We start from the raw sequence: 14,626 nt of genomic DNA, 5'->3' as shown, positions 1-14,626 counted from the left end.
CTATGCCTATCTGTCACACTGACCAACCAGACAGTGACCAGATTTTAAGTCACTGAAAACCTTGCACTGTGCTCTATGTAAATTAAAGTGCTACTAAAGCTTGCAAAAGCAGGAACTAACCTGTCCAATAGGACACTGAGTCACAGTGCAAGAAACTTCAATTCTTACTCCCAACCTGTTTTCAAATACACATATGTGCATGCGTAATGAGTAGATGTAACCTCATTGCTAAGCCTTGCAATAAACGTTGCTACATTTTATATGAGATATACCAAGAAACTAAGTAAACTTCCTGTTGGTTTCTATTTTCAAATCCAATATGTTTATAGGAGCTATTTAAATTCCCCCATCATCTTCTCAGTAGTAACTCCATACAGTTTTTGTAGCTGTTGCATAAAAAAGAAACAAAACCAAACCACTTGTCTCTTCCTGTAGTTCATGACATTATGCTAAACTGGCACTGATGAAAAACAGGGCCACAGGTGCTCAATACCTTTGGTGCATGAGAGTTGGCTCCGACCTTTTTTAGGAAGCACTGCAACTAAGGACCGCTTCATACAGATTTTAGTCCAGTCAGTGTTAGGGTTACAGAAAGCAACAGGGCTTCGGGAGTTTGGGGTGTGCTACTGGGAGTATGTACTGGTAAACTACTCTGTGTCCTTTCTTAACTGCACCTATAAGCATGTATTTATTCATAATTTCTTATACAGGATGATGACAAAGGAGCAATGTCACTGGCAGAATAAAGCTTGAGCACCATAATGAAAACACTGCTCTTTTCATTGCAAGGTTTGTTGAAAGTCTATCAGAGAGATACGTTTAACTTGTACATAGCTCAGAACATGAAGATCAGCATGCTGGTTAATCCAAAATTACTGATTAAATTTAAAGAAACTGGGAGGTTTTTCAGGAAGTCAACTTGACTGCGGCATACCAGATCAGCTTTGGCAGACAGCAAATACAAGGCTAAATTGCTTTTTCCAATCAACTGATCTGAACATAGGCCACTGCTCCAGCAAGCGCACAGTTTCTCAAAAAGTGTGTGTGTTTAAACTAGCAGCCACAAACAACCAGTCTGCTCAGGTAGGATAGTATGTAAAGGCATAGTAAAAAGACACTTAATTTGTCCTAAATTACAATGAGCTTACGGTCTATTTAATTCACACAACCAACACAGAATACCACAATAGCATTAGCGCCTCTGGAAAAACTTGTCTCATATGCACCACGGTGACCTGCTTTGATAGTTGTTTTTGGCAAGTTGTATCTAATCCATAGTCTGACATTACTAAATTGACTCATAGCTTATAAGCAAAGAATGGGTTTTGGTTACAGTTCTGTGTAAGCATGCTTTCATTTTTAAAGGTTGGCAAAGACTTATTTAATATCAACATGTTTAACCAAGACACTTGCCAGATTCTTCTAGGATCCATACTTGCATTATGATAAGGGAAGTTCCCAGATTTTATTTCTAGCCCTTACACTGAAACTAGCCTGTGGCACAATCTGTCACAGCATAGAAATCAATACAAACTCATGCTCCTGTCTGTCAATTCCATTTGGCAGTACAGCATGGACCATCCAGGGACAAAGTAATAGAAATGCACTCGAGAGTCTGGAGCAAGAGCACCTGCAGGATTGCTGTCAGAGGTGCACCACTGACAAGAAACATACAGAGCCAGAGAAGCAATCTGCTAACTGGTACACACCTACTGTATACCCCTTTAATCCAGACAGACCTTATGCATATTGCAGATAACTCCTCTTTCATTAAATAGCCTTCTCATTTGACCACAGTGCCACAAAAGCCTGCTCTTGCCATGCTCCTTATTGTCTAGACTTAGAGCTAGGGCTCAACCAGTTTCTCCCAAGCCCAGAAGTCTTCTTACCATATCTTTGTCATAATTCACCTGCCGCCTCCTCTAAGTATTGATAGAGCTCTTACAGCTGTTTTCTACAATTTAACCTTCCAGGCATGCATTCCAGCAGGAAGGCTAACTGTCTCCCACAAAGCTAGTTTTCTAGGCCAAAACCACCATGGCTTTGGGATAACAGCAGCACTGTTTTAAGAATACACTTCAACTAAACCCAAGTTCCAGAGTCCTTCCCCTCCAGAGGAGCATGAGAGCTATGGGCCACAGTTTATACCCAGGTATTCTAGTTGTTAATAAGGTCAGAATTAAATCCAAGAAGTTGTGATACTAAAAAAGCTTGCCCTTGCCACCAATGCCCTTTCAAGGTCTCTCTACCTGGAACTAATGCCTCTCTGAGGGCTGTCTAGATGCAAATCTGCCACCCACAGCTACCTTCCATTCTGAACATGCATTAAATGAGTTTTCCAGCTCCCTTTTCAAGAGCAGAGCTAGTCATCTTCAGGTATGCCTGTTCCTTCCAGGTGCAGCCGAAAGGGGCAACGAGAGCCACTCAGTACCCATTGGCAAGGTTTTTTAAGCATATGGCTTGAACATTACCTCATTCAGTAGGTCAAGTGAAAATACCGGCATGGCATTCCTTAGCCTTAGGGCCTTCAAAAACCTGCTAATAGATGTAACAGACCTTAGAACACACAGACACAGAACAGAGGTGTAAAAATACTCATAAAAGAAACACTGCTGAAAGCCGGGTCAGGGAAGCACAAAAGGAAGGACAGTTACTTCTCTGTTTTAAGGAGCCTTTTTCTTTAAGTGCTGGTCTACTGCCAAGTCTATGTCAGCATGGGAGAATTCTATGCGCCTTATAAGGTTTGTTCTGAAATGGAAGGTTCTTTTAATGACTTCACAGGTTTTTTTCATTCTATAATCACATAAAAACATTTTCATATAATTATCTTCATTAACCGAAATAATCAGTGCACGAGAAATGTCTTTGGCCCAACTTTGCTGTGAAAATCTTCACATGGAATTATAACTAAGTGTCTTTTTGTTTTATTTTAATTTCCAGTATATATCCTAGCCTGTTTTAGAAGACAGAATGCCTTGCTTAGCACCTCATGTTGTTCTGTTGCCTTGTCCTTGAATAAAATGAGTCCCAATCATTAGACTGCTGTTTTGATGCTGGTTTTACACCCTTTCTGGAGAAACTCAGAGAGGGTTAAAACAAGCCTGGTAAGGGAACCAGACCCTGATAGGGTAGGCAGAATCCCACCCCCTGCCCCCCCGCCCCCGCCCCTTCTATAATTCCAAATGGTGAAAAGAAACTCAGAAAGCCTTTCGCTTGTTTGGCAACTAACAGAAAAATATTTCTGTTTGCACTTAGCAACACTCTGAACCAGAATTTTTAGTACAAAATCAGTTTATGGAGCCTATCCTGTTATTCCAAGCTCGTTGCAACACTTTCACTCAGGCTTCTTGCCTTTTAGAGATCTTCAGGACTGAGAAATTTTTCAGGAGACTCAACTCAAGGAAAGACCTCCACAGCTTCCCTTCAGGATACTGCTCTTTCACAGTATCTTGCTTGTTTTTTCAAAAAATAAATTCAGAGGAAAGAAAGATAGCAATACAAATACCTCCACAATTAACATGGGAACATGGAAATACCCCACTTATTTAAAATGACTGTAGTACGTTGGGGTTTTTTGCTTTATAATAGAAAACAGAGCTGTACTATCTGCGCACCAAAATGAGAAAATTACTATTTTCAATCTCTAATATTACATGATACAGGAAGGATTTGTAAATTATGAGCTTAATTCATACTGTTATTAAAAAGCATAAAGGAAATTATTAATGTAGAAATGGGTAAAGTTTATACCTTCTCAGAAACATGGTTGCCCTCTAAACTGCCATCTGAATTCAGAATGAATGCCTCTCATCTAGTGTGGCTTAGAATTGAAGTAAGGAAGTTCTGATGTTGCTTCAGTTCAATAGAAAGACATTGGTTATGGATCCTGATCCTGATTATATTCTGTAACTGTCTGAAAACTTCTTGCCTTATTAAAAAACAAAGAATGGTAAAAGGAAATAGCTAGTAAAAGACTTTCAAGATAGCTGCCTAGAATTTTTCATGGTCATTAGTTCAGTTCATAGACTTCAAAAATATAAACAAGATTCATTAAATAAAGAAGAATGAAATTTTCTACATTCATAAAACTGTAGATCAGCATTTGTAAGCCCTCATGAAGGCATATATCCCTCATCCAAATTAGATATGGTAGCTTAAAAGCTGAAAAGGGGGGGGGGCGAACGACAGATATCTATTGTTGATTTATCAGTTATGGCATTTTCTATTAGACTAAGATGATGCATATAGGCTTTGAAATACATAATCCCAGTAGTTATGAAAAAAGGGCCATGCTAACAACAAAGTCAGTTTCATGTTCTGGTATTCCACTTGACTGTCTGTCTCCTCAGTTTAAGGGATGTGGCCTGAGGCCACAGTCATGACAGTGAGCTATATATAACACTGGCAATAAAACAAGTATAGCATTCTCGTAGGAACTGGGGGAAAAAACAAATCCCATATGCATACATGCATTAAATTGGAATGGTAAGTCTACCTCATGAGCCTCATGCTGTACTTTTTCTACGATCTTTAGCAGATAACTGAAACCTTAAGCAAAAGTTCACATATGGTTTATCAAAACATGCATAAAAACAATTGCTGCTTACCTACAAGAAACATTTCTGATTGCCCTTCAGTCACGAGAATGATCCTCTATGGGCCACGTGAATCTCAGGCTGAGTCTTGGCTGATTACAAGAAGCTGCACATGTGCATAATGAGACCTGCTGTTCAACAGCAGCTTCCCACTGGAGAACAAAGTGCTGTGCTCACAGGCATTTTGTACTTTGGCAAGCTCAGTCATCAGTGAAATGACATTTAATTTTTTTTTTTTTTGTATCTAGAAGAGTAATTGGGTGAGCAGGACCCATCAGACTGGAAGCTTCCCATCTCCATAACACAGAAATATACTTAGCAGCCATCCAGAGAGGAAACTGGAGATAACTTGGCACCGCGCTGCAGTAGCAACACATCACTGCTTTTGAATTGCAGAACCGAGTTCAAAGAGACAAACTGCTTTGCCCTACTACTGGAGGGCAGAGAGCACAAACTTAGAAGACAATTACACAGTATTTGTCATTTAAAAAAAACCAAAGAATGACTGCAGTGGAAGCACTGGGAGGTCCAATGCTAAAAAGATTAGAAGCTGAATATCTTTTGAGCAAAATGGTTATCCTTTGACTAAGTCACCTAACGTACTGCAGAAATCTCCAACATAGCACAGAACAGGTGTGGTCATATCGGTGTGTTATTCAGCAGGAGTTTGTCACAGCTGAGCTGCTCTTAAATCCTGTGCTCTGATTAAGATACTGTGTGGGTACATATCGTCACAGGTGTAGACAGCTCAGGCACCCATAACTCAAGCCTGCACTTGTACAGACAATTCTTGTAGTTTGGCTAAACTGGAGCAAAAGGAGTGGAAAGACAGAATAATTGTTTACAAATAAAAATTTATACAAGGGGAAACTGTAAACAGTTAAACAACTGAAGAGGTATTGAAGAGAAATCAGTGAGGCAACTGAACATGGACGAACTTTCAAAGGAAGTGATGGACATGTATAGTTGACAAAACATTCAACACCATTACATACAGATCATTTCAATATTGGTATTTGATTTGAAAGGTTGACCAGGCAGGTCTAAATTCTCTATCTACTAATTCCCATCTAATTTCTACCTCTCCTCTTTCTAATTTGTATTGGGATGACATTTCAAATATCAGCGCTCTGCATGAATTCCAGAAGCAACCTGTGCCAGTGGGAAGGGAGACATACGGCGTCTGAATGAAAGCAAGGGAGCTTGATCAAAATTTCAGCCTCATGTTTTTTTCTGAATGCTTGCTGTTTTGCTTTCAGATCTGGTAAGTTGCAGATTGACATATCTTTGGATTTTTTATGTTGTGATTCTTTTCTCCTAGGATCTATGCCCTACTGGTTCTGGGAAACTTGTGACCTCTGCATTTTTAATTAGAACTCGTAACTTTTTCCATAGCAACATATTTTGATGTCACAAATACGGAATCTGTCAAATCAAACAACGTCTGGTCAGATGAAGTCCAAATACATATAAATGTTGAGCAGCAATGGGGTGTATGATACGACACAGTTAAGAAAAAAATGAAAATAGCAAAAGAGGGATGGAAGTCTTGGCTTTGGACAATTCATAAGTTTCATCTTAGTAATTAATGAGTCAATACAAACATAGAAGAACTACATTGCATGCTGAACTGCTTTAGACAGAATTCTTAAAACTAATTTTCCTGCTGTTGAGAACAGATAAAATTCATCTGTCTGACTGGTGTGCCGGTACCCACATGGTACAAAGGAAATGAACTATTCTCAGGAAGCATTCTGGATGTGGAAAAAGCCTTACTCACAAGGATGAAATGTATAAGCAGGCGGTAAAAGAAAAAGAAATCCGCTGCAACAAAACCTGGGCTCCAATATTAACAGACCCAGGAATAATGCAATTCAATAGGATGGATTAAGAAAAATAATTTAGTATAATACAGCAGTTATGCATGTATTTTTTTAAAAAAACATTTATTTATGACACATACCTTACATGTGCCAAAAAATATTTCCTTCATAAGAAAAACTAGGTGTTTTTGTCATTCAGATACACTGTTTATGTGTTGTTATAATTCATTCACTGATTCTTGATTACAGACGTTTTCGGTATTACTGTTCTTGACATCTATGCGAGCTCTTTTAATATATTTCAGTGACAGTAGAAACTTCTGCAGCATAGTGCTTCCTGTCACCTTTTCCTTGTAACTACCAAGAAAGGTAATTTCCTCTCCAATACATAAAAGTCTTGGACAAAATAATATTATTTTCTGATTAACCATGTGTAATTCATTGTCAGGCCAGCAGCCAAGAGATATGAATGTGCTCATTAAGTTTTTTAGAACAAATGTTGAACTGCATGAACATCTTCAAGAAGAAAAGGCAAACGCCAATGTGGGAATAGCTGCTTTGTTTTTTTTCTCCCTCTGGTTAGCGTTAGATACATGATTACCATCCCTTTGTCTATTCCATCTGTTTCACTTGCCACAAAAAACAGTGGAATATTAAGTGAAACTTGGTGTGTTTTAACCTTGCACTGCAAATAAGGCCTTCCTGGGGTTGCTGGATCCTCCACCATTACAGGCACCATTGCCTGAGTGTGTGTTGGGGGAGAGGGGCACGAGGCCACAAAGAGATCTCCTAGCAGAGATCCAGTATTTCCCCTCATCTGTCTCTGGTATAAAAGAAAACTGACTAAGTTCAACATTCCGGAAAATGTACTTTGGTAGCCTGCAAGACTGTACACAGTATGAAAATCGATGACATTACTTACACAATTTAGATTTTCTACTTTAAAATTAAATGCTCTGTTCATATAAACTCTCCTACGATTGTCAGAAGAGGTAATTTTTCAAGTTAAATGCTCCATCTCACCAATTTAAGAGAACAAAAAAAACCCCACCCTGCTGTGAAAGTTTTGATTTCCAAAAAATCACATTTTAAAATTTATTTAAAAACAAGTTGGAACAATTTAATAAATCTACTGCTACACAGAACATTCATTTAAGCAATCTGACAGCTAGTTTGCTGATATTATATATGAGATACAGAAGGAGCATCACTATATTTATCTATGTCTCAAAAAGGACTATATGTTGATAAAACCAAAGAGCAAACCTAGAATGATTTGGAGTTAGAGAAATGAAATTTCCAGGATTTTGCCTTCCAAGTATAGATTGTTCAAGCTTATGCCTGCAGCAAACAGGTGTGCCTTCTGCCAAAGTGGCTTGGTGAGAGAAGTTGAGACCGATGTTACTTTCATTCATTTTTTTATGTTCACAGTTTTCCCAGCTATTTCCATAGATCCTGGCTGCCTCATGGGTCCTAAGGATGCCATAACCTTAAACAGTCTTATAAATCTAGAGGGGGAAATGATCTGTCTCTTGTCTTAAGCAGAGAGCCTAGGAGAATGTCTATGGGACTTTACCAGCAAAGTTTCTGAAAAAAGAGCCAAGATTCAGGGGTCCCTGACCTTTCCCAGCCCTCCTCCACCAGTATCAGTCTGCAGCCTGCTCTGTAAAAGTTCTGCTCACCCAGGGAGCAAAATTAGAAATCTCCTCCAGGGACACGCTCTCTTCCACAAAGCCACGCATCAGTCCAATGAGGCATGGAACCCAGAAAGAAAAAAGTGAATTAAAAAAATATATGTCACTCACTAAGGGTTTCCCACAGCAGAGCGTAAATGCCCAGACATGCAGAGAGTCTAACACTGCCCCGTCAGCAGGGCCCTAGCCTTCATGCTTAGACCTTCGGTGTTCGGAGTGATCCCTGGTGATCCACGCATCTGTGAAGCACATGTGTGTAAACCTGTTTAAACTGAGTAACATCAGCACTTAGCAAGTGTTCTGATCCTCTCATTCCCACCATTCATACAAATGTCCATGGCATTTCATTAATGGTGTATTTTCGTCAAAAATTTTTGGATTTATGACTATTATGTAAGGCTTTTTGAAGGCTAATGATAACCGTATTGTTTCTTGGAAAAAAACTCCTGGTTAGTATCTAAGTCACCACAGACCAAGGTAAAACTGATAAATATGGAGAATTTTTCAATAAACTAAAAATGCAGTACCCTATTTTTTTTGTTCATTTCACTAGTTGTTGGGTTATGATTAACCTTTTTTCAGTGAAACCTACAAAACAGTTTGCCTATCCAATTTTTGTGACTGCTTCTAATTTCTGTCACAGGTTCTGCACAGGGAGGATGTGAGGTTTAGAGATTTTGCACCACCTAGTGAGCCACTGATGCCTGCATCAGCAAGAGGGGAAGCAGCTGCTAGCAGGGAGCTCCAGGTGTGTTTTGAATGGGTAAAATGCACTCTTGGCACAAAATTCACGGAAGGTTTGGAACTGCTGTCCTAGAAACACAGGTAGGCTAACGTTCCTTCAGCAGCACAGTTCCAGCCTCCGCACCGCGAGCATCTCCTCCGCTTGTTTTAAAACTACTTCCTGCTGGTGCTGCTAGACCTACCCAGTGCTTGTATTGGAAGAGGCCTTAACAAGCCACTATCCCACGAGCTCCTGGGGGCAGCTGCGTTATGTGCATGGAGGTCTGAAATTATAATAGACTTCACTGCATGAATGTGTGAAGAAACATGACAAAATCCATAGTCTGCATGCTCTGCTCGGTGGGCTCTCACCCCAGGAGGGAAAAGCCTGGTCTCAAAATGTCTGATAAGAGTACAGCACAAGCCATAACACAAGCCTGCTCTGGGCTGGGACTGCATACAAGTCACAATATTTTTCCTTAAATAATCACAGAATATCTCAAATTGGAAGGGACCCATACGGATCATCAAGTCCAACTCCCTGCTCCACGCACAACTATATAAAACTAAATATGACTAACAGCATCACCCAGAAATACAATTATATATATGTAGTGTATATTTAATGTATAATATGATATGTGATATGTGTTGAGATATGTTATATATTATATATTACATATATGTAATCACAATAAATATAACAGGATGTATATACTATCTCACTCTTCAAAATCCTCACTACAGTCAGGATCTGCTATTTTCCTGTAGCCTTTTACTCTTCTTTGTGCTTACACTGAGAGCCATAGGTATCTCAGGTAGCCAACTGCTCTCTGCTTACAGCTTTAAGTGCTGGTACAGTTTGTCCAGAACTGAATAGTATAAAAGCCGCATGTAAATACGCAACACGAAAGCAGGGTTTCCTTTCTCCACTCAACCCCCTGCGGAGGCAAAAAGGCAAAAAACTCGAATGGAAAGAAAATGTCCACTTCCAACTGTTTTGTTCAATGTAAAAGCCACAAAATTTGTAACTGGACTTCCTTTTTCAAAAAATTCCATACTACACTGTGGCAAGTAAATGTAAGAAATATTTAACTTCCCTCCAACACAAAGTGCTTTCATGCAAGTAGTGAATCAGACCAAACATCTGTTTAGCTAAATACGTTGCTTCCTACAATAATGTCTAAAGGGTAATCATGGAAGAATATAAGATTATGACATACATGTATTAAAGGCTCCAGAATATTCTCTCACCCTCCAGAAACCTGCATCTTAGGGGTTTCTTAAACCAGAAGGCAGCATTGGTCCTCCCTGGGTTTCCTCTTCAGGGATGTGTTTGTTTTCCCTTGAACCCGTACAAATTTCCCATGTTCAGAACATTCTGCGGCAGTGGGAAGAACAGCAAGAGAAGAAATCTTCTCTTTACTCTGAGAGTGGCTTTTGTTGCCCCCTACTTCTCATGTTGTAGAAAGCACACTAGCATTACCTTTGCTATGTTTCTCATGACTTAACAGAATTCTATCAAATCTCTCCCTTTTCACCCATTATTTTACTCTTTTCCAGACTAAAGTGTTCAATTTACTAGGCTGCTTCTGCATGAAACTTAATTGCATACTCTTCATTGTCCTTCACACCCTTCTATAAACCTTTTCCAGTTCAACTACCTTCCTTCCGGAGCAGTGGAATGAAAACTGCATATGTGTGCATGGGGAATTTTTACAGTGACAGAATTTATTCTGCAAGTCACCTTGCTTTTTTTTACCATTCCAGACTAACTAAAAGCAAAAACCTCCGATGACCACTACAGGTATTTTTCCTGACTGTTAATAGTCCGCTCAGAGCCAAGTACTATAAATGCAAAATTAGGTTTTCAAGGGTTTGGGTTTTTTTTAAAACCCTCGTCCATCACTTCACATTACCTGCATAGACCTTTATCCTTCATTTCATTTGACACATAATGTAAAAACATTCTCCTGTAATTCCTCGGAGAGACTGAAGGCTAGAGCCCACCACAAAATGTAGTCTACTCATTATTTCCCCATTCCCAATCACTTATGAATGCTGATGATCCTGGGATCAAGAGCCCTGCAGGATTTCCTGGACATTGACTATTTCATCGTGTCTTGTTGCCTACCTTCTAAACCATTCATTGCAATGCATAAGGACTCTACTCTCATAGACTGTGACAGCCTCGCAGTTTCATGACTGAAATGCAGTTTCTGAAATATATCATTATGATTTTGATATAATTTCAGCCTAGAAAAAAATTATAATGTTCTTATTAAAAATATTTATTTTATTTAGTTCATTTCCCATTATCAGGCTTTAGCATAAACAGGATTTTGCACATCAGTTGTTCTGCAGTAACTACATGACTTTTCCTCCAAACAAGCAAGGTAACAAGGTAGCTTATTCCCTTCTCTCTAGTTCTGTCCTCAATGCTAAAGGCTTCTATTGAAGGATAGCCTCAGCATGCTGCAAATGCAGAATTCAAGTACACTGAAGAGAAATATAACTAGGGAATGTTCACCCAACCAAATTTGTTGTAGTTTCAATTTATACAGATATGTTACAGAACTAACCTAACTAAACACATCAGCAAGAGACAGGCATGTACCACTGTATGTAGTTATAGTTTATACAGCAAAATTAAATATTTATAGCTATGCAGTTACAGTTTACCTGTCACCAGAATAGGTTTGGTTCATGGAGACATCACACTAAGGACAAGTGAAATTTTTATTGAAAGTTCCCTAAAACCAGAAGAAGAAAACAAGCTTTAGCAGTAGATTGCTTTTGTCACTAACTAAAACAAATAGTAAATTTCTTGTTTCTAGTCAGAGAGACTGAGGGATAATTTCTACTGAAGATAAATGGTTTTACAGCTGATTCATAAATCTGCACATTGCACAAAGTCTCTGAACTACGCTTTGTCAGTAAGTGGAAGCTAATGGTGTCTCCTCAGAGGAAGACACTTGTATTCCTCCACAGTCTACAGCTGTAGTTCATATACTGTGGCAGAAAGAAAGGGGAAGGGAAAGGGCAAGGGGAAGGGCAAGGGGAACAGAGGAGAAAAACAGGAGAGGAAAATGAAGAGGAATTGTGGAGCTCCTTTGCTTTCTCTGCTCTTACATTGTGTGAGGAAAACAGAATACATAAAGATTACGAACTTCAATTCTATGCTATGAATTTACACATATTTTTGAGAGGAAGTTAAATCATTAAACAACTAAATTAATAAAAAATAATGATATCAAAATTTACCAGCGTTGCAAATAATTTCCAGGGATGTTCCTCTCTCAGCTGATGTAAATAATCATAGTTCTGCTGAATTCTATGTCTTCACGTCATATCTTTCCAGACAATTTAAAATCAATGATTGAAACACTTAGGTTTTGCATGGTTGATCTCAACTGTGGAATTCAGAACCTAAGATTAAATGTACCACAATACGCAGGGAACAAGGCACTCCAGAGCAAGGATCACGCCACGTGGAGGGAAGTTTAACTGGCTCAGCCTAACCAGCAAAGACTGCCTGAAGTGACAATGAGGCTAGAGCATATCTGAAATATTACTGCTCACTGGGAATTGGGTATTTTCTTCAAGTCTGTAAGGAACCATATAGGATATACAGCCTGGAACCACTCTCTCAATAGCAGGCACCCGCAACTTCATTTCAAAATTTCTCTGTAGCCCCTATTCATTGGAATTGTGGCAACGAATGCAACTGCACTACAGCGTACTGCACTCATTCCCTACACTGCCTCAGTTTTTATTGCACCTATCCTGGAAGCAAGAGGAACAAGGTGAATTTCTTCTTTCCGTAAAAATGTTACAACCCGCATCACCCATCTTCTGAGAGAGTGTTCTCACTGCCAACCTGTCGTGTTAGGGCTGGGCATTAGTGCAGAGCAGAGCAAAGCAAAGCCCACCCCATTGTTTCTACAGACCTCCAACCTACAGGCCAGCATTAACCATATTCTGAGAACATTTGCTGGATGCAATCCCTCTGGGATCGCGGAAGGTGATCACCACATTTCTAGAATCTGATCCAGTCTACCTATGGAGAAGCTCAGGGAAGGCAACCACTTCATTTCAGAGCCTCACGGCTCTGTGTACTAAACAGCTACGTCTTTCCAAGATTGCTGCATCTCTAGGGACTTAATTAACTTTAAGAGTAAGATGACAGTTGATAGTATTGCAGTAGATATGCAGAGGTTTTTCCACATTCTTATTTTAAAATTAGGTGACCAAGTGTAGCCCTCTGACTATTCTGAACTTTAAATCTGGTTCTTTATGTGTATATTTATATATTTATATGTACACACACACACATATATATGTGTATGTGTGTGTATCTTTTGAATATGAAAGCCCACAAACAAATGTAACCTGCTATCTGGGCTGGATGGGACGTGGTATTTTTGGCAGCATTGTATTTTTATAGAACTTCTTTATGTCCAAGATTCCTTAGCATTTATTTTGTAGTTATGTGTCCGTGCCCTCTGGGAGTTTTGGTTTGAGAACTTTCTGCCGTGGTTTTGTTCGGTATTTGAATTAATATGCAGTTTCTTTTTTGTGACATGGAGTAATGCCCCACCCCAAGACTGAAGCTTGGTTTTCTTTACCCCTCTTTAGAGAACTTAGTAATCCCCTGAGCCTACAGATCAACTGTCCTGGCATAGTTAAAGCCTAAAATTTGAAAACAATCATATGAGCAATAAAGGTGAAACATGACACTGTCTGAGAGTAAATGTTACTTTGACGGATCAGCGGGCAACATTTCAGGAGCTACACGGAATTTCTTCTCATCTCCTAGTGGCAGTCAGAAAACCTTGTTTTTCTTCTCAAGGGAATGACTATACGGAATTATTTGCTAATGCTAGATGGTTAAAATATACCAGTCTATCAAAAGTTGAACCTGGTGATCTACTACACTGCAGTTTAATTTTGTAAAAGGAAAGCCACTGTTCCTCAGGATATCAACTCCTCAGGAATGCCCCTCTCCTACTTCGTTTTTCTTGCCTGTAAGGACAAGTGCAGACTTTAAACAGAAGCAATCACCCTTTGTTTTTGTAAGTGGAAGACACCGCAGAATTCCCTTCATTAAACAGAATTTGCAAATAAGAAGCATAACTTCACAGTATCCAAGAAAAGGAACAAAAATCCACAGCTGCTGTGTCTGGAGAGCTGCAGACCACAGAGCCACTTCACTTACAATAAAAAGACGAAAGAGACTCAAGCAACCTGTGATACATAAGCAGATATTTACATTTCAGTGTAATAATTTTTGAAGAGCCACAGGTATACTCTAGACAACAGACTTTACCAGAAACAGCATCCAAAGAAAACCAGAGAATGCTGTACCTCAGGTTTACTATCCTTAACTTCCTTAATTGCTCTGACTGCATCTGAAATTACTCCATGTTTTACACTGCTTACTGTTCTTACTCTTAAGAATTTCAAGAGACAGTTGAATATTGTGAAATGTGATTGCAATTGTAAAATAAAATAAAAGCAATACCTTCAAAGCATCGTCTTAAACATCTCTGTAACAGGTGCTGATACTTTGCTTTAAGATTAAAATGGATGCATTCAGCACCTGCTACTGAGTCACCATGACAGAGATAAAACGTATGTTTGTGTTAAGATTATATGCAATAAATGCATGTGGGTGACTGTCCTGGGATTAATTTGATGAAGTCTAACATTTGTGTACCATAACCTTGTTGTTATCTGGTCCTCACAGGGTTTGTTGGCAATTCCGTAACTACCTCTCCCATTCAACTAA

The 14,626-nt window shown here is 39.1% G+C and overlaps 1 long non-coding RNA gene across 4 annotated transcripts in view; it reads right to left on the bottom strand.

The window, feature by feature from the left end:
- LOC142067308 (uncharacterized) overlaps window positions 1-14,626 on the bottom strand; it is a 78,756-nt gene that overhangs the window by 28,706 nt on the left and 35,424 nt on the right. The window contains exon 2 of one of the 4 annotated variants that reach the window (XR_012663976.1): window positions 11,518-11,588. The exons of 2 other annotated variants lie outside the window; for them this stretch is intronic. This is a non-coding gene — a long non-coding RNA (uncharacterized LOC142067308). Of the gene's footprint in view, window positions 1-4,607; window positions 7,468-11,517; window positions 11,589-14,626 lie in introns of those variants that run through there. One more of the 4 variants, XR_012663978.1, reaches the window with a different exon arrangement.

Source organism: Phalacrocorax aristotelis, chromosome 21, assembly GCF_949628215.1.
Source record: "Phalacrocorax aristotelis chromosome 21, bGulAri2.1, whole genome shotgun sequence".
Taxonomy (NCBI): domain Eukaryota; kingdom Metazoa; phylum Chordata; class Aves; order Suliformes; family Phalacrocoracidae; genus Phalacrocorax; species Phalacrocorax aristotelis.
The sequence above is the reverse complement of the archived record's forward strand: the minus strand, read 5'-3'. Positions and strand labels throughout refer to the sequence as shown.